Source organism: Haemaphysalis longicornis, unplaced genomic scaffold (assembly GCF_048455015.1).
Source record: "Haemaphysalis longicornis isolate Haplotype H1 unplaced genomic scaffold, Haemaphysalis longicornis Haplotype H1 scaffold_3, whole genome shotgun sequence".
Classification (NCBI taxonomy): Eukaryota; Metazoa; Arthropoda; class Arachnida; order Ixodida; family Ixodidae; genus Haemaphysalis; species Haemaphysalis longicornis.
Genome location: NW_027526335.1, coordinates 112277310 through 112303202, shown reverse-complemented (window position 1 = coordinate 112303202; position 25893 = coordinate 112277310). Strand labels below are relative to the sequence as shown.

At 45.0% G+C, this 25893-nt stretch overlaps 1 protein-coding gene across 2 annotated transcripts in view; it reads right to left on the bottom strand.

Moving 5' to 3' along the window:
• Window positions 1-25480, bottom strand: part of LOC144175017 (cell adhesion molecule Dscam1-like) — a 285594-nt gene extending 260114 nt beyond the window's left edge. For both annotated transcript variants that reach the window (XM_077704026.1, XM_077704025.1), the window contains exon 1: window positions 25347-25480. The gene's annotated coding sequence lies outside the window, so the exon portion shown is untranslated. The remainder of the gene's footprint in view (window positions 1-25346) is intronic.
• Window positions 25481-25893: the final 413 nt, after the last annotated feature.

Genomic DNA, 25893 nt, shown 5'->3' with positions numbered 1-25893 from the left:
AGTGGGAAGAGCACCACGTACCTCCTGTTGCGGCCTGAGAGTGGTGGGATCGAAACCGGGCGCCGCCTAACTATTTCTTTTTATAGTGGGCTGCACTGACGTCAGCCCAAATGCTGACGGGGCTGAAGAGACGCGCATGTGCAGTAGAGTGCGGACGGCGGACAACGACAAAAAGGGAGGGAGGGACACAGCCCCGAGCATGAGATGCTTCGCATCTAAAAAGCTAAGGAGAGGCCTTGACGTCACTTCTAGAACAGCCGGTACCGCCATTTTGGTCAGCCGCCCTTTTTTGCTTGTATTTTGCGCAAAAGCGCTACCTCTTCCGCCGTCGCTCGCTCCAGTGTCGTCTGCTTCGTCTTTGCCCGCTGGCCATTGGCTACCGGCTGAGCCGCGCAGTGACGTCGTGGCTCGGAGGGCCGGCCTTGGTTGGTTGGTTGAACTTTATTTGAGCCCATAGAGGGGTCACCATCAAGGCGACCGATGGGGCGGTCCCCTATTCTCGGGGCCCGTATGCTTCCAGCACGTCCAGGCCCCGAGCCACGAGGGCTATGTGGGTCGGCACGGTAGGGCTGGACCGCAAGATCTCCCATCGCTCTTTGGGTGAAGGGTTGGGTGAGGTGAGGGAGGTGGGTGGTGATGGGGGTGGAATCTGTGGGAGGGGGTCTTGAGGGACGTGCACTCTGCAATGACGTGACGCAGAGTGCCTCTTTCTTGTTTGCAGAATGGGCATGTGTCATCATACCGATTTGGAAACATTTTATGTAGCATTGTTGGATGTACTAATGACCCTGCCTGTATTCTTCGTAGCATTTTGTGCTCTTTTCGTGTTCGGCGCCGTTTCTAGGACGCGGTTGCCGTCGGCCTACGATGGCTGCGAAAACATTACGTCACTTCTTCCACACTCATCCCAATGAGAAGGCGACTAGCGGGGTCTCTCCTGAGCTGCCTTTCCTCCATGGGAAACAGTGATATTGGCGGTGAGGTGTTTGAGTGGCGCCCCCTGGCTCTTACGCCGGCTTAGGGACTCTCGCCGGTGTCGTCTGCTACACTCCACTTGGGAGGGGCAGTAGTTCCTGTGCTAGAATTCACCCGCTTTCACGCCTTAGTGCATTAAAAGGCGCATTTCTAGTAATTTAGTTATTTTTTTGCAGGATCTGACATATCTGAATGATTTCAAGCTGTATCCCTACAAGTTTGCAACCCACGGGGAGAGAGAAAACAACTTTCTTCAAAGCATCGGTCAGAAGATCGTGTGTAACTTGTCCTTTCTAGCTCATTCGCGAGGTTCAGCGCTCAGAGCTCCTCGATAACTATTCAAAATGCGTAGACCTCCCTACAGTATTTTGGAGATACTCTTAGAAGAATCAACAGTCTAATGCTACGTACCTAGCATCGGGCCCCCACACGTGCATCGCACACCAGGAAATAAACAGCTGTCTTCTATTTTTTCGTTGCTGCAGACTTGTATCAGATGTTTTTTTTTCTGTGCCCAAAGCTTTATTTTTCTGCACCGTCAAGCACGTCTTATCAGTAGGTCTGAGGATGTTTGGGAAGCTCACAAAGATCGTGTGGACATTTTCTTCAGCGGGTATGGCATGTATTTCGCTTTCGTTATGGCTGCGTGCAAGAAGGTGCATATCTGGAGTGTGCGTTGTTTGTTTATTGAGATGCAAATACAATGAGAATGTTTGTGCTACGCCACCGCGATCGCGCCCCAGACAACGTTCTCCAGAGTACTCGAAGGCGGCTTCTGTGCTCCGTTTCTATCGTAACCATGGTTATCATAGCGAACTGACTCTCAGCCCGAACAGTTATGATATGATTACGGTGTTAAAGGCTTGATATGCTCGCTAACAAACACAACAAATTGAGTACGTGCATATATACAAGAAACTAAACCGATGGATATTTCCAAGCAGCTCTATATTGTTTTAAAACCCTTTGAGCCGTAAAGAACTAATCCTGGTTTACTTGGGATGGCGTTCTATGAATTGAAGAAAATTGCTTTTACTCCCTTTTCCTAGACTGAGGACCCGGCCCGCTAATCAGCTCGTTTAACTGTTAAATAAAGTTTTCTCCTCGTCCTCCTCCTCCATCTCCTGCTGCTCCTCCTTCACCTCTTCCTCGTCCTCCTTTTGAGTGCCGTTTTCCTATAACGCATCTCTAAATACTAGGAAGATATGGCTGTGGAAAATGTGCCGAAATATCCCTCCATGTCTGAACAAACATTATGTTATTGTATCTTTACCGTAGGCGGGACTCGTTTTGCTCAATCAAACTCCATACTGGTTAGAAGCCTAGCTGATATAAAACAAACACGCGCCTATACAGCAGTGGGTTATTTAGAACTAAACCTACAGTTCTTGCCCCCCATAGTACATATCGGCATACCTTCATGCCATGACAACGTAAAGTTATGTGATACAATACTTTCGAGCGTTCAGCAAGGTTGCAAACGCTGTTGTGTACCCTACATATGATTACCGGGAATCCTAATGCCTTCTGCCAAAGCCGATAGTCCGGAAGGCCTGTAATTTGCGTTGGTATTGCATCTCTGCGTTTGTCGGTTACTAGCAGCTGGCTGTTCCCTTTGTTCGAAATATTGCTTACAACAGAAGCTGACGCCTAGCCCCGACTCTTCGCGCTCCGTACAGGACTGGCTTCGCAAGGAATGAGGCGACGCCGGCAATGTTTTTTTTTTTCGGGGCCGTATCAAAAACCGCACCTTAAATCACGCCTTGAGCTAGTGATATGATGTTAAGTTTTTTATTATGGAAAAAAGTTACGCACACACAAAATCTGGTGCGGACAAGCGTCGGACGTCAACCGAACGCAATAAAAAAGCAGGGAGAGCGAGCCCGAGTGAAGCAGACGACGAATGCGAGAATCTCAAAGCCGACGTCACGGAGCGCGCTTCGCAGTGCCGCCCGTGGTCGCGCTCACCGCCAAAGCTACGTCATTAACATTTGCATATAGTATCTGATTTTTTTTGTACAAAAGGCAAAAAAAAATACAGGAGAAGTAAAATTACAGATAATACTATAGAAAAAATGGCAGTTTCAAAGTGGACGTTTGACGCAATTAGCAATCGTCACCCTAATGAAATTGTATACGGCTGCAACACACAGAATCACCTCTCTAGCTAGAGTTGCTTGCCTATATGGGTATTTAGAGTTTTTTTAAAAGGTACACACAGGAGGTTGTGCAGGTAGGTCACATGTAGCTGCTGCTGGTCACTTAACTTTTACACCACTTGTGTGAGGACCGAATGCCGGGAAAGGCATGCTATTCCTTTGTCTGCTGCGTAAGATGGAAACTTATCTCGCTCCACGTCCAGGATGTGCGCGCACTCGAATTTCTTAGCAGTTGCTATGTTTCTGGCTGTATGAATTCAATTCGTGAGATCCTCGTCAGCTTGTAAAATGCAACTTGGTGTTTAAAGATTCCTACAACTACGTTGCTCGCATTCTATGGAGGTGCAATTCAGATCCCTCTAGGGTCTAGGACCTCTTAAACAAAGCAGGCTATTTCCCCCGTGACAACACAATTTTACGTGCCCCCTCTCCTCCAAACCCTGCCTTCTACAGGAATATCCAGTCTGTCGAGCATGAGAGACTCGCTTTGATTGATTGATTGATTGATTGATTGATTGATTGATTGATTGATTGATTGATTGATTGATTGATTGATTGATTGATTGATTGATTGATTGATTGATTGATTGATTGATTGATTGATTGATTGATTGATTGTAGGGTTTAACGCACCGACGCAACGAAGACGATGAGGCACGCCATAGAGGAGGGCTCCGGATTAATTTTGACCCCCCGGGGGTCTTTAACGTGCGCCGAAATCTCATACACACCTGCGGTTTTTCTTTTCGCCTTAATCAGAAAAGCGGCCACCGTGGTCGGGAATTGAACCCGCGTCCTCATGCTCAGCAGCACAACACCTTAGCCCCTAATCCACTGCGGCCAGGTGCATGAAAGACTCGCCTTTTGGGCACTTGTCTCATTATCTCTAATAGCATTGAGGATGATGGCGGGCTGAAAATGAATGCACAGTTCAATTCACAGGAATCTATACTTGAGTTCCGTTTATTTTCCGTATATGCAACAAAAACGTGCAAGTTGGCACAGTACGCGCAGGAGCACCTTTCTTGCTGTTGATTATATTTGTGTTATCCCGGTTGAAAGAGTAAGATGTTAAATGTTGTTATCCCGGCTAGTTTTGCTCGTACATGCGGAAATATTTCCTGATTGGCCTGGTCTAAGTTTTTCTTCCCAAGCGTTTTCTCTCCATAACGCACAACCCGATCATCTTTTTTCTGAGTTTGCGTTCAGTACTCCAGCTCATCAATTGTGAAGTACAGTCAAAAATCGGTAATTCGAAGTAGCGTTATTCGAACAAACGGATAATCCCAACTGGTCTATTGGTACCGGCAAAGTGACGTGTATATGAATGGGAAAAAAAAACTCGGGCTAATTCGAACCCGGACCACGTGAACCGGTAAATTCGAACAATATTTCCCGGCTGCACAGGCTTCTTTTCGTCAAATTTGAAGCCGAAGGCCAAAGTTTATTGTGTCACCAGCCTCCGCTGCTTCCCAAACTTGTAACCGTGTGCTCGCTCCGCATACTCGCTCCGCATGTGCTCGCTCCGAAAGTAGCTGGCATTAAGCACGCGGCCTCGCTTCACGCGCTTGAGGGGGCAAGTTCCACTTATTCCTCCCGTGGGCGCTGCATTTTCTTCTTCTTTGCAGTTTCGGTGAACGTCATTATTGAAAGTGCACTCCAAAGGACGTGCAATACCATCTACTTTATCGCGCACGCGTTTCTAATATTGGTAGCGTGCGCTGCACCGCCAATCAGAGGGACCCCCGCTAGCTCGAATTGCAGCTGATTCGAACAGATCTTCTATCCCCTCGGAGTTCGAATAAACCAGGTTCGACTGTATGCCCGCGCCACCCGATTTGCAGTCCCAAATTACTCTGATGGCCTCATGAGTGTGCGTGCACGCGAGTAAGCAAAAGAAAGGTGGCGTTACGTGGAAGCAAGCACACGGTATTCCCGACAAACCAAAAAGCGAAAAGATGTGCAATGCAAATTGTCACATCCTGAAATGGTTATATAGAGCGAATACAGTGAGTTAAGGACTGGTGTGCACGGATCTAGTGGGCTGGAGATATAAATTAGCACGGGAAGCCAAATATCAAAAGGAAGACTCAGCGCTTTAGGAAATCCAGAGGAAGCTCTGAAAACTAAATCTATCAATAGTTCACGCAGTTTTAGCGAGAGATATTAAGGAGTGGAAGGTATTAAAGACTTTCAATAATAGTGACCACAGGTATATAAGAACTATAATCGAAAATGTCAAAGTAGAAGAAGTCTATGGATTAACGTTAAAAGGTGAAGCTAGAATGATAGATGAAATAGCAAACGACGTATGGTTCAAAGTATAAAATAGGATTGGAACGGCAGATGAAATAGAAAACGTAATTAATACATTTTATAACAAGCTTGAGATACTGAGAGCGAAGTACAGTAAAAAGAAAAAAAAAACACCCAAACAAAAACCCAACCCGTGGTGGAACATGGAGTTAGAGATTGAACGCAAAAGAGTAAGGGCATATAGGAGAAGATACCGAAAAGCTAGAGCAGACATGAGAGAGAAGTATAAGAAGGAATACTACAAAGAGCACGAATGCTATAACGACATGATAGAGCTAGCAAAAAAGAATAGTTGGAAAGCCCTAACGTCAAAATTAACAAAAAATCCTTTCAACTTGGCATACAAAATCGCACGAAATCAGTTAAAGACTAAAGTAACCTTGAAGAGCATAGTAAAAAGAGATAAAAAAACTCTCCAAGAGACAATAGAATACTTACTAGGGAAACTGTACCCAGAACAAACACCACAAATCCAAGAGCACCAGACGGTGAAACGAACAGGGGTTAAGAATACTAGTAGTAGTCAAACGGAATGTCCAGGGGACGGAGATCATCCTGGAAGTAGCGACACCCCATTTACCGAATTAGAAGTAACATTAGCTGTGGATAACCTTAGGAAAGATATAACACCAGGACCGGACAAGCTTAAAACCACTGTTATCCCAGCAATCTTCAGGGAACACAAACAGTTTTTTTTTTAATTTATTAAACGCCTGCTTTATGAACGGTTATTTTCCAGAAAGATGGAAGGAATCAAAGGGAATACTTATCCCCAAAACAGGAGCAGACGAGACATGCGAGGAAAGTAAATTTCGCCCAATAGCTATTAATTCCATCCTAGGTAAAGTTCTGGAGAAATTAGTTAAGGACCGACTATATCAACACCTCTATAAAAATACCCTTTTTAATAAATATCAGTATGGCTTTACTCATAATACACCAACAATAGAGGCTTTACAAGAATTAAAAAAGAGGGCTACAAGAGCGAAACTAGATAAAACCAACACCTTAATCGTGTCTTTGGACATTAAGAACGCATTCAACTGTATTATCCCAGTTATAGTAACAAAAAAACTAGAAGAATACAAATGTTACAGTAATTTAATTAAACTAACACATAGTCTACTTACAAGGAGTAAGATTGTCTACGAATCTGACAATGTTAAGGTTATTAAGCCATTAGACGTGGGCGCGCCACAAGGGTCACCACTTAGCCCACTTTACTGGAATATCACCATAGCTGACTTACTAGGTAAAGAACTCATATATGAAACCCACATCCAAGCTTTCGCAGATGATATAGTAATCATCGTTCAGTTTCAATCAAGAAAAGATGCAGAAGAAAAAACAAACAGAGTATTAAAAATAAATAAGGACTGGGCTGTAAGCAAAGGAATAACAATAAACAATGACAAATCACAAGCAATGATAATAGGAAAACAGTATGAAACCCATCCACCCATATTCCACATAGGTTCAAGCAGAATAAGAACAGTCAACGAAATGAGGTTACTCGGTGTAATAATAGATAATAAGGTTAACATGTTTACCTCATCTAAAATATCTAAAAGAAAAAATAGCTAAGATAACATACAACCTGAACAGGACGCTAAATGACGACAAGAGTTCAAAAAGAGAATTAGTGCGAGTTATGTATAAGAGAGGCATTGAAAGAATCCTTACCTACGCAGCACCGGCGTGGTACACTCGGAAGGTAACTATTTTAAGGAAACTACAGGCGATCCAAAGGTTGCCGTTACTAATGATAACGAAAGCTTTTAAAACAACATCAAACCTGTCCTTAAACATTATGGCAAAAATCCCGCCAGTGTATCTAACAATTGAAAAAGAAATTGAACAAAATGGAGTACTAAATAAGGGCAAAACATTTTCATGCGACGACAAGCTATACTCAAGTAATGAAATCATGAAAAATACGATCTCTGGACAGATCACCTAGCAAATAAAAGGGCTATTATAATCACTCCCTCAGAAGAAATAGCAGACTACCGTATATATACGGATGGTTCAAAGACGGAAAAAGAAGTAGGAGCAGCGTTTGTAATATTTAACAATAACAACCAAATAGTAAGAACGGAACAATTTAAGCTTCCAGAATACAGTTCCAACTACGAATCTGAACTAACAGCCATTAAAAAGGCAATAGAATTTATAATAACAAACAAAGCAAACAATAGCCATCAACTATTGACCGATTGTTTGTCGGTACACCAAGCACTAAAAAACGCACTTAACACAAATCCATTAATTAACGAATTAAAACTAGTCCTTAGAGAGAATGCAGCAGTAAGTATAAAACTCAGTTATGTAAAAGCACACAACTCCTAAATAGGCAATAACTTTGCAGATGAATTGGCGAAAGAAGCTGCAAGAAACGGAGAACCAACTTTTGTTCCAATAACAAAATCATTCATTTCGAAAAATTTATATACCAAGTTAAACCAGGAGTGGAATAAGGTGTGGAATAAAGATGGCAAAACAAGTTATACTTATAGGTGGATTAAGAACGTAAATCTTATTCCGGACCACTTTCCTACAAACTTCTACTCTTCCCAAGCCCTGACAGGGCATGGTAGGTTCCCGTTTTATTTTTCAAGATTCAGAATAACACAGACATCTACATGCAAGTGTAGCAAGGATATAGATAACTTTGATCATTATCTAACAGAATGCCCACTCTTACTAAATGAAAGGGAAAGACTCGTTAAAAAACTAGGAGCGCACTTAGAGAACATAAAACCGGAAATAATTAAGAAAGAGGAAACAAGAGTAACTTTAGAAAAGATGGTTTTAAAAATTAACGAATTCATTCTACAAGCACAAGAATAGACCAAACATAACAGAACACCAACACGATCAATCACGACGATATAAAAGATGGGATATGATACGGGGATGGAGCAGAAACTCCATGTTGGTGAGGCTTCCTCCGCCCACATCTCCAGTCATTCCCTTCTTACACCATAACAACACAAGGAAACCAAGCAGAACACCAACAACACATAATCACAAACCATCAGGCGTAACAGATCTATGTACCCGGTCACGTCAGGTCAGGTCAGGAACAAATCATGAAGAACAAGATCAACTAACCAAGATCAAAGAATCAAGAATCAAGTAAAGTTCAAGAAAAAGAACAAACAAGACAAGACTTCTACCAAGGATCCAAGTCGACAGTGAAGATCAATTTTTAGAACGAAGTGTTCTTAAGGTTCAGTGTTTGTTATTTTTCTTTTAATACTTATAGTGTTTTATGATTTTTCGTTTTAAACAAGGAAATTTTCCTTTCATGTTAAAAAAAAAGCCCGCTGATAGTTTTCCCGTTCCCGGGCGGTGGTCGCTGATCAATCTTCTTTTCCCATTACCCCTTCCTTTTCCTGCCCCAACCACCTTTGTACCACTACCTCAACCCATATTTCTACCCCCTCTCCTTCCATTTATCTCCCTGCGATGCATATGTGGTGCAGGCAGGAAACATCTTTCCCCTTCACAGTCACCTCACCTCATCCGAAGAACATTGTTTCCTTTAGTTGAGAACTTCGCGCATTTCAAGAGTAGGTTCCAGCAGTGCCGCTTTTGTAGGAAAGAAGCGGTGTATTTAAGTGATTTTCAACATGATGAAAATTATTTCTACATCTAACTAAAGTAAAATTAACGGTAAACATCTTGAGAGAGTTTTACAAAAATTGAAACAACGCTTTCTGAACCTAAGGGCTTTGTCATTCCTTCCCAAAACTATACACTTCAAATTTGGCGCGAATTTGTTGTTATGGTGCGGATGTGAAAAACAAAACTGTCGTTTTTTCTCTTCCATTTTCACTTATCATATCGGCTGAGGAATCATTTGCCTTTTATTAAAAACATATACGATTTATACAAATAACTACGGACGTCGCTACGTCGTGGAGAGCTAGGCGGATGGGGTGCCTTTCTCGCGTTATACGCGCTTCAGGAACGAAATGATGTAAAATGGTTTTGATGATAATGCAAGTACACGTAAAGTCCTCCATCTGGGGAGAATTTTACAAAATTCGAAATTTTTTTTACATTGGTGCCTCAACTTTGTTTCTTTTTGAAATTTATGTGCCCGTTGCACCCTAACCCATTTTATACAACTATAATATTCATTGTGTTTGTTTAGCATTGTAAGGAGCACACGTCAGTAAAATTTGAAGGTTGTAACCTAAGTACTGTTCCTCTCCCGTCTCGTTTCTTTCAAGATAACACGCTAGAGATTTACTCAAGTCAATTTAAATTTACTGCATTCCACTGCTCCAAGTCTGGTACTTGATGCCAGCACTGCCGTACGGCGGAGGCGCGCGTGAATCGAGGCACCCTGCTACAGCGTTTAAGCACCACGTTGCCCTACTCCAGGAGCGTTCCAAGCGGAACGCGGAACGTCTAGTGGAACCTTCCGTTGCAGTTGCCGTTTCATTTTTTTCGAATTCCGACAGGTAGCGCGGGCAACCGCAGGTGATGATTTTCTGCAGTTGATGTAGTGTTTTATTTGCTTTCGCAAAAAGCAGGCGCTCTTAATTTTTTTATAAAGGAACACGGCGAATAGTACTATGAGTATTGACTTTCTGCCTTATATTTGCGTAATGTCTTGTTCTTGTTCAACAGTGCTGACAAGTATGAACACCGGACATAGACGTTCAGAGTTGGCTGTGAGTATATAAGACTATCGCGCAACATGCGCCCAGTTTGGCCGGCAGGCTGAATCGAGTGACAGAAAGACAGACATACAGACAGTCAGACCAAAATTTTTTCCGTCCAAGTAGCCCAAGAAAGACTATCTTTAAAACACGTTGCCGCGCACACCAGTGCGGGCGATCTTGTACGATGATTTCCTCCGTCGGGTATAGTGCCCAACAAGCATGTCTAAACAACGAGCTGTTCTTTAGGTAGCTTTATCTGGACAGTGCTGATTAAAATACCTCAAACAAATTTCCCCTAACAGGTTTAGAGTTAATGGCGTTCTTAGATGCATTGGGCCAAGGAAGCTAATCGCCAGAAGTAGAAAAGCTGTGTCAGTGACAGGCGCGTAGAGCTAGTTATATGCGCGCATGTGTTGAAGTAATCGCCGTGGTGGCTTCGTCGAGCTTAAAATGTAGTTGTTGCGCTATTCAAGGCCTACCTTCTATGACCTCATCTCCTCAATTCTAACTCAATCGATGACTGAACGAAAATGGTGTGCTAGAAGTAATGACTCGAAGCCCGTCATTTGCGTAAGGGCTTGCATTAAAAGAAAATATCGCAAAATATTTTCAACTGAGTGCCTCAAAGCCAACAAAGACAGAGGAATGCACGCACAGGGGAGGTCTGCAGATTAAAAAGAAAAGTCCGTCAACCTTCGTAGCAACCATTCTCGTGGAAGCCCTAGAAAAGGAAAACGAAGAACTGCGTTTTCCAGTCCCTGGGGTGACGCAAAATGCGGCCATACAGCAAGGCGGACCTTGTACAAACACACGCACACGGCCGGAGACACCCACTAACGCTTTGCTTTGCACGGGGCGACGATGCTTCTAGGGAAAACAGCGGCCTCTGCAGCAAGGCTGCTTTTAATTACGCTCGCAATTAAGGCGGTGAACAGGCGGCACATCGGAACTTAAGCGTTGCATAATCTAGGAAAGTCACTGCGCTCCTTCTTTTCACTTTTTTCACTGCATTTTGTTGTCGGTTCAAGTCAACAGGTCCGTTTCCCGCAGAATGCGGTAAACGAACTGTATCCTATAGGAACGATCCCATTGGAGAAATCTAATTCCGGCCAATCTCCAGAGCTGATTCTCGACAACTCTCGAAACGCTTGCAGTGGTCGTTTAGGCCTAAAATATTTGCATCCCGAAGCAGTCATTTGGGGTTTTCTTGGGGAGGCAAAAGCACCCAGTACTTTGCCTTCATGCTAATGCCGGCATAGGAAAACCAGCTCCTACACTTTGTGATCAGTAGGTGGACCACAGCCTCCCGAGAAAATTGTTTCACGTTTCATTTAGGAACGTTTAGGCTTCCAAGGTTACTCAGCGTTCGATGACATTAAAGCGTCTCTCGAACGGCGTTTGCAAAAAGAAATTTCTTCCCTGTCTCGTTTCAGCGCTGTTTCAACCTTGTGAACTGCCCTAAACCAAGCAATGACGTCGGAACTGTTGTTTAAAATGATTTTCGTTGGGCAATCGAACAAAAAACGATTGTTTAAAGTGACTCTGCAACACTACCTATAAACACTTTCACTCTTTCCTTCCCGTCAGAAAGCACTGCGAGAGCTATAGCTATCGTCAGCACGGAGCCCCACTGCGTGAGTTGCACGTTGCAGCACATGCGCCTTGAGTTTCTAATTTGGTTTTGTTGCTTCCTTCGAAGTGGCTATAGAATGCGTTCTTTTTTGCAAGTGAACGTAAACAGGCCCAAAACCGCTACGCCGCTGTAATGACGTAATTACAGCGGTCGAAGGACCTGAAGATCTGGAGAGAGATCTTGACTTCTCAAAAAACGTTTTGAAAGTTTCTAGTTATCTGACGGGTATAGAGCAGTAATTTTTGGCTGAGGTACTTTGCGACCCCCTAATCCAAGTACTGAATGGGGTGGTTGTTTACGTTTTGCAAGTATTTTGGATGTCGAAAAAAGTAGAGAAAAGTTTTGCAGGGTACCTTAAATGAGGAATCCGCATTGCATGGTGTGAACATCCTTATCTTACAAATTTCACATTCTTTTCCATTTTTCTTAAAATCAGGAATTACCAGGACAGCTTCTGGCAAAACAATTACACCATCTTCCCGTGGGGAACCCTGATGAGGATGCGAAGCATAATGGGGGTTCCGTGTGGTTCCATTATGTGTCCGTTATGTTGAGTGATCTGGTGCTTAGTAGCGCCAGAGGGAATTCCGCGTCCGCGTCCACACCGGTGGCAAATGCACTAAAGTACTGTTGTGTTACGGTGAGTAGGCGGTTGTTTTCGAGGCGCCGAAACTCGCCCATCATGTTCTTGTCGATGTTGTCGTCTCTGTGGTAGAATCGGTAGTCTCCGTCAGCGTTGGTGAGGTAAAGGTTGTTGACGTTGGTGCACCGGCTGAGAGCAACATACACGCCCTCCTCTTTGCAGCTTTGTCTTCTTCTTCTTCAGCGGTTCCCTTACGGGAAGATGACGACGGTGGTTGAATGCGAAGCTATCTCGTGATGGATTCTTTGGTTTGCCTATCCCTAGAGGCATCCTGCCACAATCATCATCAGAGGCGCTGCGGACGGGGCATGGATGCGGGACATCCCCCCGAGCAAGAGATGCTCGCATCTAAAAAACGCGTTTTCAATCGTCAAAGGTGCGAGATAAAAACCCCGCAAGGATGTACACCGGCCGCACTGCTGGCCACTATCACGTGAGAAAACTCTACCATAACACCGCATCTCCTTCCGTGACGCATCGTATCGATTACGTGTGGTGCAAATTCTTTGGAGGCCAAGGCTCTCGCACGTGTCGAAAAGTGATGTCTTCAACATCAGAAGAAAGGCGGCTTCGCAAGGTCATGTCTAGGGTGTATTTCTATTCATTCAAGTGGCGGGAATAATATTCTCAGGAAACATTTCCTCCCGTAGGCACGGACAACGCGTGTCTACGCAGTCCCAAGGCCGGACTACGTCGGCGCGCGGTAGCAGTAAAGCCTTATTGGAATATATGAGGCTTATGTAGGGCGCAAAACCCTACAAATAGCCTGCCCGTGGACTGCCCAGAAACAAGACGTCGTCGGACCTGGGCCAGCTGGCTTGGCTGCTCTGTGTAAGGGGCGCAATTCATCAGCACTATTCCCAGAAAGAACTTTTTGACGACAGAGTATTGTAGCGGCGTAGAGCAGTGCGCGTGCCAGCATAGCCGTTTCCGATGCACAAGCGCGTTCTTTACTTTACGCGCCTGTGTCCTCTTGCAGCGAAGTTATTTATGAACCGAAGGGCATTTTGAGAAGTTTTCGTTTCAAATATGCCTGTAAGAGTTCTTTTGGGATGTGGCGCAACTGCGCTTGCGAGGTATTCACAATATACAGGTGCAGTCAAAAGTAATTGGAACACGGTCTCGTAAATTTACAGGATTTTTTTTCTTCTGGAAACTGTCTCGCTGAATTTGTGTGCGTTTAAAGGAGTCCTGCTTAATATAAAAAGCTTCTTTTAAACAGGTAGTGGCTAGTGGCTTTCATAAATCCAGTAAGGCACATATTTTGTAACATTCACAAATCCTGCTTCCAAGTATACTTATGACGGCACTACCGCTCCGCGGAAGCCAACGCTGGACCCTGCTTGTCTTACGTCACGTGAATATCGCTACTGTCAACCAATCACAGCTCGGTCGATGTAGAAACTCTGAAGCGGACATGAAATGAGCAAACATCGAGTGCTTCCCATTGAAAAATGTTTGAACGCAGAAATGCGCATTTAATCGCTGAAAGGGAGTTACAAACGTTTCGGTCACGCACGTTTCAACGAGACGCGGTTACTAACAGCTGACCGGCTCACGGTTTACTCTTAGTCGGAGCAAACAAAAAAGATGTGGTGGGACAAGTTTCGCGAGCGCTGAAATGGAAACAATACCATTACAACGTGTGTAAGCGACTTACTGGCATTATAATTTTCTGGCTTCTGTGTTTATGGTGTTCCTCGGCAACATATAACAATGCCCGTAACCAGTATTCGAAGGGACTTTCACATGCTGCTACGCCTACGCTGCAACTCCACATAAACGTGTATAGCAGCGCTGGCATCCTATAAATAGTGCCTAGACGACGGTTCAAACGTCTCTCTGTGCTCCCTACATCAAGGGCTCTTTTCGAAGAAAGTTAAAACCAGAAGTGGGAACTGGCAATGACCGAAGTGGCCAAATCAGAAAACACATTTTTTTGGGTGAAAGCACATAAGTGTATACCGAGATATCTTCCAGGGATTTGCTTTCGTACTGCCCGGCTACGGCGGGTCAAAGTTGCTAGTGCACAAGACAAAACAAAGAAATTCAGGGTTCTATATTGTTAAGATAATTTCCAAATTTGTGAAACACTCAATTTTACCAGACGCGCATCTTGCTCCCTTTTAGAATAGCCCTTTCTGGCGCTCTCAAAGAACTCCGTGATATTAAAAACTGCGCCTGAAATTATCTAGTAGCAGGCCCTTTCGAGCCTGCTGGTGTGGATCACCCGCTTCTAGCTGATGATCGCAGCTCTGATTATCAGGCAGAAGCAGCCGCCTTACGCACCGTGGAAAGGCTCAAAAGGGCCGGTTATCCTGGTTTGGTAATTAAACTGAAATTAGCGCCTAGAGCGGACAGGAAAACACACTGCCTTTCTTGCGGATTTAGATAGCCTGAGCAGGTAATCGAGGAGGGTGTCTTTGTAAAGATATACTTTTGGTTTGCCATGGAGCCCTAATTAGCAGCGTTCATGCTCAATACGCAGTCTCCCACCAGTGTGGGCAAAGTTTTGTAAGTTGACGGGGAAGGTAATTCCCTCAGAATAAACAGATCACGCACAACCTGATTTGCCGTGACTTCGGTGAGTTTTTTAATGATTTGTGCAAAAAGTAACAAAAGCATGAGGTCACCAACGGTTTTGGAAGGCAACACCGCCAGGAGGCAAACTTTCGTGGCATGTGAAAGAGCGACCTCGTAAGCCTTCATGTAGTATTCTTCCTATTTCAGGACGCTTGGGGAAATTCGCGACGATGTACTTTTAATATGGCCATGAATACAAAACATAATTTTGTTCAATTTGAAACATCTATCCTTTGGTATTTCGCTCGGCTTCATTCCAGTCCCGAAAGGCGTTTTCTAACCCCCAAAACCCAAGAAATGTTGAGAACCATAAAATTCACGCTGCAGTAACGTAATGTAGTGGCGTAATATGAACCAGTGCTATAAATTTTTTATCAGAGGCTTAACTGCACGTTAGCATTGAATATATAAGATCAAACGGAACTAGAGGCTTCAGAACAATCACCCAGGTCAGCTGGATTAGGCCGCCTACCACCAATGGCACGAACAAGGACTGTGACGTAATGGAAAAATTGCCAGAAAGTGGTTGGGGAGTAGCCACTGCTTCAGGTATTTTTAATTCCGCGAATATTGCGATTTAGGTTTGCGATAAAATTGGTAACATTGTTATCAAGACAATTAGGTTCAATATGTAAGCCAAACTTGAATTTTTTCTTCATGGCTCCTTTAATTTGGCTCTTCCTGATTTCGTAAGTAGGTCAGTGAGAAGCCTTTCATACGGACCATTTCGAAAACATAGAAATTAATCATCCGAAAGCCCGTTACTTGGATTTGGTAATGTCACCAATTCTGTCTTTGGCGGAATAGGTAATATAAGGGGCGTCCCAACTATCATGCACCAAGATTAAAAAAAAGTGCTCGAAGAAAATCTAGTGCATAATGTTCCCAGTGCAGGAGAGTAGCGGCTAGTAATTTTTTCGTTGATGAGATTAAATGATGTAATTTTAGTTACCCATTTTGACAACTGCTGTACCAATCATTAAAGTGTCAAGGAGGCATTTGTGGTACCCACAAGAGGCTTTAACTCTGGTATATTCAGCCACGCACTAATTGCCTACTTATTTTTTTGTTACCGTTAAAGAAGGCCAATAAAAATGCACTAACAATTTCTATACTCCCCAATGCGAAATTTGTGCGCAGCACGAACTGCGTACGGTGCACCTCGGTCTTCTCGATCACGGCGCCTGTCAGCGGCGTATCAGTAAATTACCGCGTGGAAGTTACTCAGATGTTATCTCGCAGCATGCCGCCGCCGCCGGGCGCATTTTGTAGCAAATCGTGTTTGAACATCCCAAGCAAATGTCACGCGGTTCGAATTAACCACTCACGGAGAAGCCGCGATCATGTTATTGCAAATCGTATAAACCTAGTGCGCAAATGTCACGTCGTTCGGATGAGTTGCGAACAGAGCAGCGTCTGGAGGAAATGAGAGAGGGAAGGCGCAAGAGATATGACGCCTTTGCTGAGCATGCCGTCCTCCCCCTCACGCGTCGCCAGACGCTCCCCACCGTTTTCTTTCGGCCTTCGCTGCTTCGTTCGCAAAATCGGTTACGCAGACAGCGGCGGACACACACGCCGCCGTCGCCGCGAAACCCTGGTACCGGGCGCCAAAGGCCGGCGCCCTAAAAAATGGATGCCATGCCCCCTGCGAAAATGGATGTCCAGCGAAGCTGTTCTAAATCACTACTGTTACGATTCAGCGCCTTGCTATTCTTTTGGCGCGTACTGCAAGCATCGTGCAGTGGTCCTGTGCTTTCTGGCAGAGCCTACCCTCGTAATGTGCGCCTGGAGACCAACAAGTCAGTGTCCTATTGACAGTTTCACAAATGGGCAGAACTTCTCGATCTAAATAATTAATTGCAATTACCTAATTAAATATTATTAACGAAAAAATTACTCGCCGCTCTTTCAGTGCACCGGAGACATAAGGCAGTGCGTTTTCATGGAGTAACACTATTGTTATTTTTTGAAACTTTGGTGCATGACAGTCGGGACATCTTGTATATAGCCTCGTGGGACTAGTGAAAGTGTTAGCGTGCGCGATGTGATGCGAAGAAAGGTCACACCACTAACGAGTGTAATGCCCCCAGCTGCGAACTTCCATGTTCCTTCCTTGTTTTGAAATAGTAGTATCACCGTTTTTTTATGTTCGTAAGTAACTGGCTGAACAGCATTATCGCGTCGCAAATTTTAACAGCAGAGCTGTTTTTGCCGAGCCTTTCTGTCTGTCGCAACAGAAAAACTCGAAGCGTCCAGAAAAAAAAATTGTTTATGGAGGTCCCGGTAATAGAACTTGGGACTTTTACGCCATGGACCCGGACACCTAACCACTGGACCACCCCAAAGGCCAAAGCCGTACGGAGTAAGCAGCGGCGGGAAGCAATAACATGACCACTCCAATCGGAATGAAAAAAAAAAAAACGCTTCCCGTGGTCGGAATCGAACCTGGGTCCCTTGCGTTATGAAACCGGCGTCGATCCCATTGAGTTATCATAGATTTGTTTATTCGTTATTGAATTGAGCAATCATCGCATTTCGGGGGCACAGCATTTCCTTTGGGCTCGTTGCGCGGGGGTGAGCTTTGGACATGGCCGCGGGTTCTAAGGCTTGCTCACGCGGTCCACTTTGGGAGAGACATGAAAGCCTGCGGACTAAATGATCCGGGCCTAGCAGTCATGGACAGCTTTGAACGGCAAATCCTGAAATAAATGTGCAACTGCGGAGTCACCGACGAAGGTAGTGGGTGCGCCAGCTGCGGTGTTTCTCCAGCCTTGCACCACTAGGGCAAGATGTACTAATTTTACTGCGACGGAGTGCATGCCTAACCCCCCAGTTTTCGTTCCGGTAAAGCCGCTTTACTTGGCGGCCCTACGGGGCTTCTCATCGCCACCGCCGACCCCTCTTTCCAAACTGTTACTGCCCTCACGAACACCGATGCCTATTTCGCAAGTTGCTCAATCAGCTGACAACGGCGGTAGCGCCGTTATTACGTTATTCCGGAGTATAAACAGAAGCGCGAATGGGCGTAAAAACGATTCAAAGCCGCAGGCGGCGACCTCACCGACGCTACAAATCCCTTTCAGTTGAAGAGCCACTTCTTCTTCAGCTTGAAATGCTTTCCAGCCAACATTTTCGCAGGAGTATTTCACGCCTATGAATGCCTTCATCAGCGGTCGGCGGTTTATTCGTGCACGGGTTGGGGGTGGAAGGAGGGGATGGGCTTGATGCCGCTACCGATCACATGCCCGCGGTGCTGGTGGGAGATTTAAACATGCTAGCCTCATAACTCAGTGCGACCTGTCAACTATGCTCGAAAATCAAGCGGTTCGGGTCTGGGTTGGTGTGTCACAGACAATAACATGCCTACGACGGGGGAGCAAAACGGACAGCCACATCTTTGCCTGCTAGAATAAAGCTTGAGATCACCGATGGGGCGGACCAATGCCGTTAGATTGGAGAAATACAAGTGAGAATTGAAGAAGCGTCTACCCAAAGCAAAGCACGAATGGGTGAGAAAACATCATGAAGAGGCTTCCACCACCCTAGCCGCCTCACGTTCCAGGTGGTCGAGTAGCTGCGAATCCTTCCCATGTGAACAGTAAATTGTCCGCTTCGAACGCCAACGTGAGGCATTATTATTTGTTCAGCGTAAGGGGCTTTCACAGCGACATTTCCGACGGTGTCTTTCACTTTTAGGAACGCGCGCATAACCGGTACCGGTTTATGCGTGCAGGGGTTGGGAGTGGAGGGAGAAGGGGGCGTAGCTATAGGTTCCACGCGTAGCTATAGGTTCTATGCCCTTACTGATGACATCTCTGTTGTGCTGGCTCATGGTTTAAACATGGGCGTCAAAGGGCCCAATGTGACCTGTCTGGTGCCTGCAGTGGTTGAGCGGATTGGGCTGGTTTGTGACACAAAGATTAAGATACTTACGACGCGGGATGGAAACAGACAGCTCCATGTTCTGAACAACTGTTTAATACGGGCTTGTTGGAACATACTTAGCTTGATAATAGCGTTAGGACAGGACATAGAGAAGGCGACACGAGACTGGGCGAGACAGCGCCCAGTCTTGTGTTGCCTTCTCTGTGTCCTGTCCCAGCGCTGTTATCAAACTAAGCTCCATGTTGGTCCGCTAGAATAAACCCGGGGTCCTTAACAAATTCATGCAGCTAATTTAGCAGGATGTATGCTAAAGCGCAAACTACAAACAAACAAATTTTGTTTGCTGTACCCTGTGAACGGCAACCATCTTCGCAGGTCATCCTTCTTCACAGAGTGAAAGGGCACAAATTTTTTTATGCTTCTCACTGCAGAATATAAATTTATCATTGAAGGAATCGAACGATGTTCTGCTTTCTCACTATTCATGCGATGTTGCTGGGCGGTATTTTTGTCATTTCGATCTTCACCTGCGTCCGGGACCAAAAAACAGCAAGCAAGAAAAATATGTGTCTGGTCTGGCGAAAACAAACGGTTCCTAGAGGTAAGACTGCAGTTGAATAAAATCAGGGAAACAAAAGTAGCTATTTATCTCAAGTCACCCGTGGCGTGGCACTAGGTTTATGAGGATATTTTGATCTACACAACTTATACAGCCGCTATTCTTCTGCGACGCACGAAATACCTCCACCGGTGCTTCCCGGGGCGGTAGTTGCAACTACGTGAAAGGCGGTACAATTTTTGAGCATGTCTCCGCCTGTCCTGTGACAGTAAAATATTTAGCAAGCCACCACTTTCTCACGGCTAGTCGTCCGAGAAGAGGCTACCACAGCAGACTACCACGGGTCTTTGACGTTGGCTGAGATACAAACGTCACAACCACCTTGCCCTTGCTAAGTGACCAAAGTGTATCGCGTTTGTCGGCAACACGACTCAATTCCGATTAGGCTACGTTCCCAGGAGGGTAAGAAAAAAACCCGCTGTCCATCCACAATGAATGCTTAAGAGAGGCGGGAACGTCTTGCTTCCGTCACCAGACAGCCCGTCATCAAGGTCTGTACAGGATGGGCATATACTAAGGCACAGCAACCCACATACCTCAGAGAACGACTTGCAGCCAGATCAGTTTATTGTCGGTCAGCGAAGAAACGTTCCTTTTAACGAAAATCGAAGGCGAACCCGCAGCCCACTGATGCCACCCTAAATTAAGCAATACAACAGTCACCACGAGCTGCCCTTTTAGCCCAACACAGAAGGTGGCACAGAAAGTTGATTCCGAAGAAAGGACAGGGCGCCTTAGTTATTTCTTCCCGCTAAATTGCAGCTTCTGTGTTTTTGCCACACGTGAAAGGTAGCACTAGCACACAAGCGCAAAAAATTCTTAAATTAATTCGCGAAGTTACAAGCAGCATTGTTTGGTGAAAAACCTTAGCAGATTTACGTTTAAAATACCTTACTTTTTTGCGTTCGCGGAAACGAATTGTTTACATTGCTGAACAACCTAGGCGCTATACAAATTTATCTATTTTCTTTCGTGTTTCATCTTTTATCCTAGGGTAACCCGTTCTAGGCTATGAAAAAATGGAAAGAGCCTGCGCGGGATGGCGTTTTCACTTTCACCTAGGCAAGCACTTCAAGATAACGGCAGAGCAGCTGGCGCCAGGGAACCAGAGGGAAAGAAATTTTCGAACGAAGAGTTCGTGTTTCGGAAGCCAGAGAGCAGGGAATGGGATTCGTCGCGAACGCACGAAATTTCAATTCTATGTCCCGAGGAGATCACGCTGTTTTCAAATTTTGCGAGAGCCTCGTTCTAAACTTCTGCTGGTATTGGTGCTTTGGTTGCTTTTATCCTGTAAGTAGGTAGATGTATACGAAGGTGGAATGTGGATTTTTGGTGAGGGTAGCCGGGAAATAATGTTGCATAGCATTTTTTGGCTACTAACACGGGCTTTCCAATTGTCGGGCATTCACCCTTGTCGGGCTGCATGGGTTTTTGCACAATAAAACACCACTAGTACTCTGTACGTGCCTTCCATTATAAAACGAAGCACAAGACTGTGTATACATAAGCAAAACCTTTCTAAGCTGAGCTCGACGGATTTTGGGGTTCGTATATATCTACAATGCTAAGCGCACAGGTATTCTTGGACGGATATATATAATTCAAAACACAAGTACGTAAACAAAATTACAGAATTATTTTAAAGAAATGTATATATCGAGTTGGCTTTTACAAATATAGAAACCTCGCTTTAGATAACAGCGTCAAATGCAGGCTCTAAAAAGCAGAACAAAACAAATAAATAAAAATGGCAGCATCTCCACTCCGTGGATGATGGCGAGGGTGCGGAGTACGGGGGGTCGAAAGCACATCCAAATTGCGCCCCGAGTGACATCCGATTTGAGCCCCGACCGTCATTCGATTTGAGCCGTGAGTTGCCCCTTGATTATTACCTAAATGAAACTGCAGCTCACGGCTCAAATCGAATAGCGCTTGATTTTCGCTTGATGGTGGCATGGGCGCGGATGGACGCGGGCGGACATTAGTAGGTCCTACTCCGCGCTGTTACAGGCTAGGGAGTAAGCCGTTTGACGCTCGGGTACTAACTCATGGCCGTAGCCCAGTGGGTAGGACGACTGACACTAACTCTGTCTGGTCTAACAGACACAGGATCGATTCCTGCCGGTTCCTGTGTGATTTTTTGCGATTGTGAATGCTATTCGCACGGACGCGGACGCAGTGTGCGGTCCTAAGGTACTCCGCACCTAAAACGTTTGCCGCGTCTGTGCTCACTTTTCTGCAAATGTTGTCGAAACACGTTAGTCGTCGTCCCTGCCACGTAAAGGCCTCTCCTCTCTTTCATTCAGGGCCACCTGTCATGCTCCCCCCCCCCCCGGTACGCCGTCGGCCTGCCACGTAAAGGCCTCTCCTCTCTTTCATTCAGGGCCACCTGTCATGCTCCCCCCCCCCCCCCCATTACGCTCCTCAACAAATAAACATGGTTTAGGTTTGCAACGCTCAATTCAATTTCGTCTCGTTCCTACTCGCGCGCCATCTGCCTTGAAAAAAATATTTTTTAAAATATTTTTTTCAAGGCAGATTTTTAATTTGCTCTTGCAAGAATAACGCTGCCATGTATTTTGAAATAAAAGAACACTGCAAACATCGCTTTTTTTATTGATATTTTCCTCAAAGATGCCCAACTTGTTTGTAGGTCAACAATGTTACAAGTATGAGCATTGCCACCATATTTAGTAGATGGGTAATGTTTTGCCTACATAAGTGTTTCGTTCAAGAATTCTTGTAATTTTTTGCGGGGCGCCTGAATAGAGAGGAGGAGACACTGACATGAGTATAGAGGAGAGCTGATGTGTGAGAACTGTTGTGACTTTTGTATTGAGTTCCACGCGTCATCTGCGCTGTCTGGACCTTGTGCCGTGGACATTAGTGTAAAGAGCTTTCAGGGCGGTGGACCTTGTTTTTGGGAACTTGTGTGCTTTTCACTTTCTTTCTTCAGTAGCACATTGCGTATTTCTTGTGTCCTGTAGACCCGTGTAGTAGCTAACTGCAGCGGGTCCCAGCTATTACTAGATTTAATAAACTTTCTTTATGTGACAGGCAAGCAGACATACAAGCCAAAACTTTCCCGTTTAGGTAGCCAAAGAAAGGCTATCGTCTTTAAAAACATTGTTGAGGATAACACTGGTACAACAGAAAAGCGAGAAAAAAAAAACGAAACAGAAAGTACGAAAAAGGCTTCCGCCTCACGCTCTTACGAGTGCTGGAAAGCAAAATAAAGCGGCACTGTTGATGCGGCCCAGGCTACGTGTTCTACACATCTTCGGATGGTGATATCGCAGATGCGCGCTGAATAGAAAATGTTGACGGTGTGTTTTTTGCCGCACGTTCAACGGGCCGGAGAGCTGTAGTTCAGTAAAAAAAAAAACCTTAAAAGAATGTGTTGTGAGGAAGGTATAGTTCTGAAGTTTACGGAATACTGGTATAAATTTATTTTTGGAAGTAGTCCCAATGAGTAGCAGGACACTCGTATGGACAATGCAAGCGCCAAGCTAACCTCAACGTCGCTTTCGCAAACAAAAAAGGCAGTGACATAAGCAGTGAAAAACGCAGACATAAAAAGACGTGGATCTGTTCCACGGCGATTTTATGATATTGCTTCAATTTAGGAAAACACCCGAAAGCTGCCTACAGAATAAGGCAAGCCCTTCTACCTTTTACTCCTTAGTAGAGTACACTTTGACCGGGAATACAAAAAATGTACAACCCCAAAAAGTAGAATTCAGCATAAGGGCAGAACTATATTATGGGTTTCTGTGTTTATAGAAAAGTGAGCGTTATTCTACACCAATCTTTTCAATGGAGATACATTTACCTAGGCGCTGTGTTTTTCAGGTAAGTTCTTTGTTAAAGGAAAGGAAGGACCAGCCGCCTTGGTTAAAATGTACTTTTTATTTTGCTAAAACCAGATAAAAATTTGAGGGAACGGGGTTTTAGACAGAAGTTTATAAAGCAGCGAGATACTATGGTAGATTTGGAGTAACCTAACTCTTTTTCATACACATGTGCATTGTGTTTTACATAGACCAGTGTCACTGCTGGTTATTACGCACAACGATTTCCGAGCGGAGGCTTCTCGCTAAAAACTTCCCGTGTAGCCCTGGGTCGAAGCAGATTCCACGGAGAGTGAGACAGACCACTGCCCGGTGCATTATATGGTATGCATCTACGACATGTGGACAACCTGCACGCAAGTACACGAATCTGTTTGTTTCTGTGCTCCGCTGTTTCGCAGGCTCCAAAAAATGTTCAGAATGAGTTTGGATTTCTGGCAACTGTGATACCACTTGAAACATAATTAAAATAACTGGAACGCAAATTTGGGGATTCCTAATGCCACTGAAAAACTCAGCACGCGACCGCACATTGGACGCGAAATTCGCAAAAGCCTTGAAATGCATTTGAAGCATAGCGCAGCCGAAACGCGTGCCTTCTATACGACAAATGTGTTTAAATGGAAATGCCTAGTCTAATGTACTCTTAACTCTCTTCCACGACTGATGTGGAGACTCAGCAATGAGGTTATTCGATATTATTTAGGGATTCTAATAAATAGGCCTGACAACCATTCTCGTGTTCGGCTTTCTCTATGCAATTGAGGAACACATACTTTATGATGTTTATTCCGTGCGGGACGAAACGTATTCCTTTTACAATTCTAAGGCACCGCATTATTTATGCAGTTGAAACTCGTTTTCAGGAAAGCTGGGGGGCCTGCCATGAATATCTAGAGGTAGGAAGTAATGTAGAATTAAGAAATCTGAGACCATCTGGATTAAAAAAGCTTCTCTTGAAAAAGAACTGGGGTATTTTTTAATCCGGGCGGTTCTAAACCAATACGTCATACCTTTCCCGGGGCCCTGATAGAATTAAGAATTGCTACCCTACTACCTCCTTGAATGGAGCAAACCGTCTTTAAAGGTCGAAGTCTGGGGCAACATGTCCAGCGGTATGTACCTAATAAAAACACTTTAAACTGGGGTGGTCTTTAATGAAGGCAGGGAGCACTCAGTGTTAGTGCCTCTTATCAACGACGCGTGCTAACATCGGCCCTCAGGGCGCGCCCGCTTAGGTGCGTGACACACGTAATTGGGCCATTCGGATTCGGGTGAGTGTTCTGTCGGGGTCGCAGCATGGGACGTAGGTCGACAACCTCTTTCGGTTGGCAAGGATAAATGTTTATTCTGTGCTTATGCTCATTTCGTGTTTTTGCTGCCAGGAACGAAAAGTTTCCTGGCAACTTTGATTGTCTTTTTATGCGTAAATTTTCTTCGGGAACGCTGTGCTTGGTTCTATTGGTCAGGAACCTTTCTTCGTAAAAACACCTGTTGCAAGTGCAATGAACATGACGGGCAACTTTGCTATATTTTGTTTATTAAGTAGGCTAGTTTAAGATGCTAAGGCTTTGAAAAATAAACTTAAAAAGATTGTTCCACTTTTTCTAGCGGCTTTCGTCACACACTGCGCATGCGTTCCTTCTTGCTAGGACATCGTTTCGTATCCAAATTTTAACTTCGTATAAACATTTGGTGTTTACAGTAAACTTTTACAGTTTTTTTTAATTGGTCGGCAAAACGGGCGGAGCTTGCCGGCACTGATATTTAGTATCCCATTAATATTTTTTTCCTGGTACGAGAAGTTTTCTGCTCACGATGGCGTCGATTTTTACACTCTGACTGAAGAACCTATAACTCCTGTGGAAATGCACAATGATAGATCTACAGCGTATACGTGAGCAACAAGTGGAGGAAAGCTCGCGTACAGGTCTAACTTGCAGCTGACTCATTCTATACGCACTTGTCAACAAAAGAAAAACTGCCGTAGTTTGACAACTCACCTGCGGTGACATGAACCAGAGCGCTGACCACAGTTCCGATGGCATTACTGGCCGCACACCGGTAGCGGGCTTCGTGAACCTCCCGCCGAAACTGATCAGCGCGAAAAGGCAGGAACACCAGCGATCCGTCGCCCCCGCGCACATGCCTCAGCCGGGGAACGTCTGCAGCGTCGTCTCCGTCTTCAGTGAGCCAGCGCAGTGAAGGCGTTGGTTCCCCCGTAGCTGTGCACGGTAGGCTTCCTCCGGAAGAGTTGGAGAAGAGCAGACGGGACGGGAGCTCACTAGTCAGCTGTGGTCCTCGAATGTTGCCGCCGCTGATGGCGCTGTCCGCGTCGGCATCACCGTGTGGCGATGCAGAAGCCAGGCCAGGTAATGACAGCAGGCAGCTTAGGGCAACTGCATGAAAGAAAACGGCAAGGACAACATCGTAAGTGCTGGGCGTGATTAGCCGTATCGGTAGTGATTGGACCTATCATATAGCGCAGTGCATAGCTGGTATAGTTGCACCGACAGAGTAAGAACGAAAGAATTTGGGGTAATTTCACAA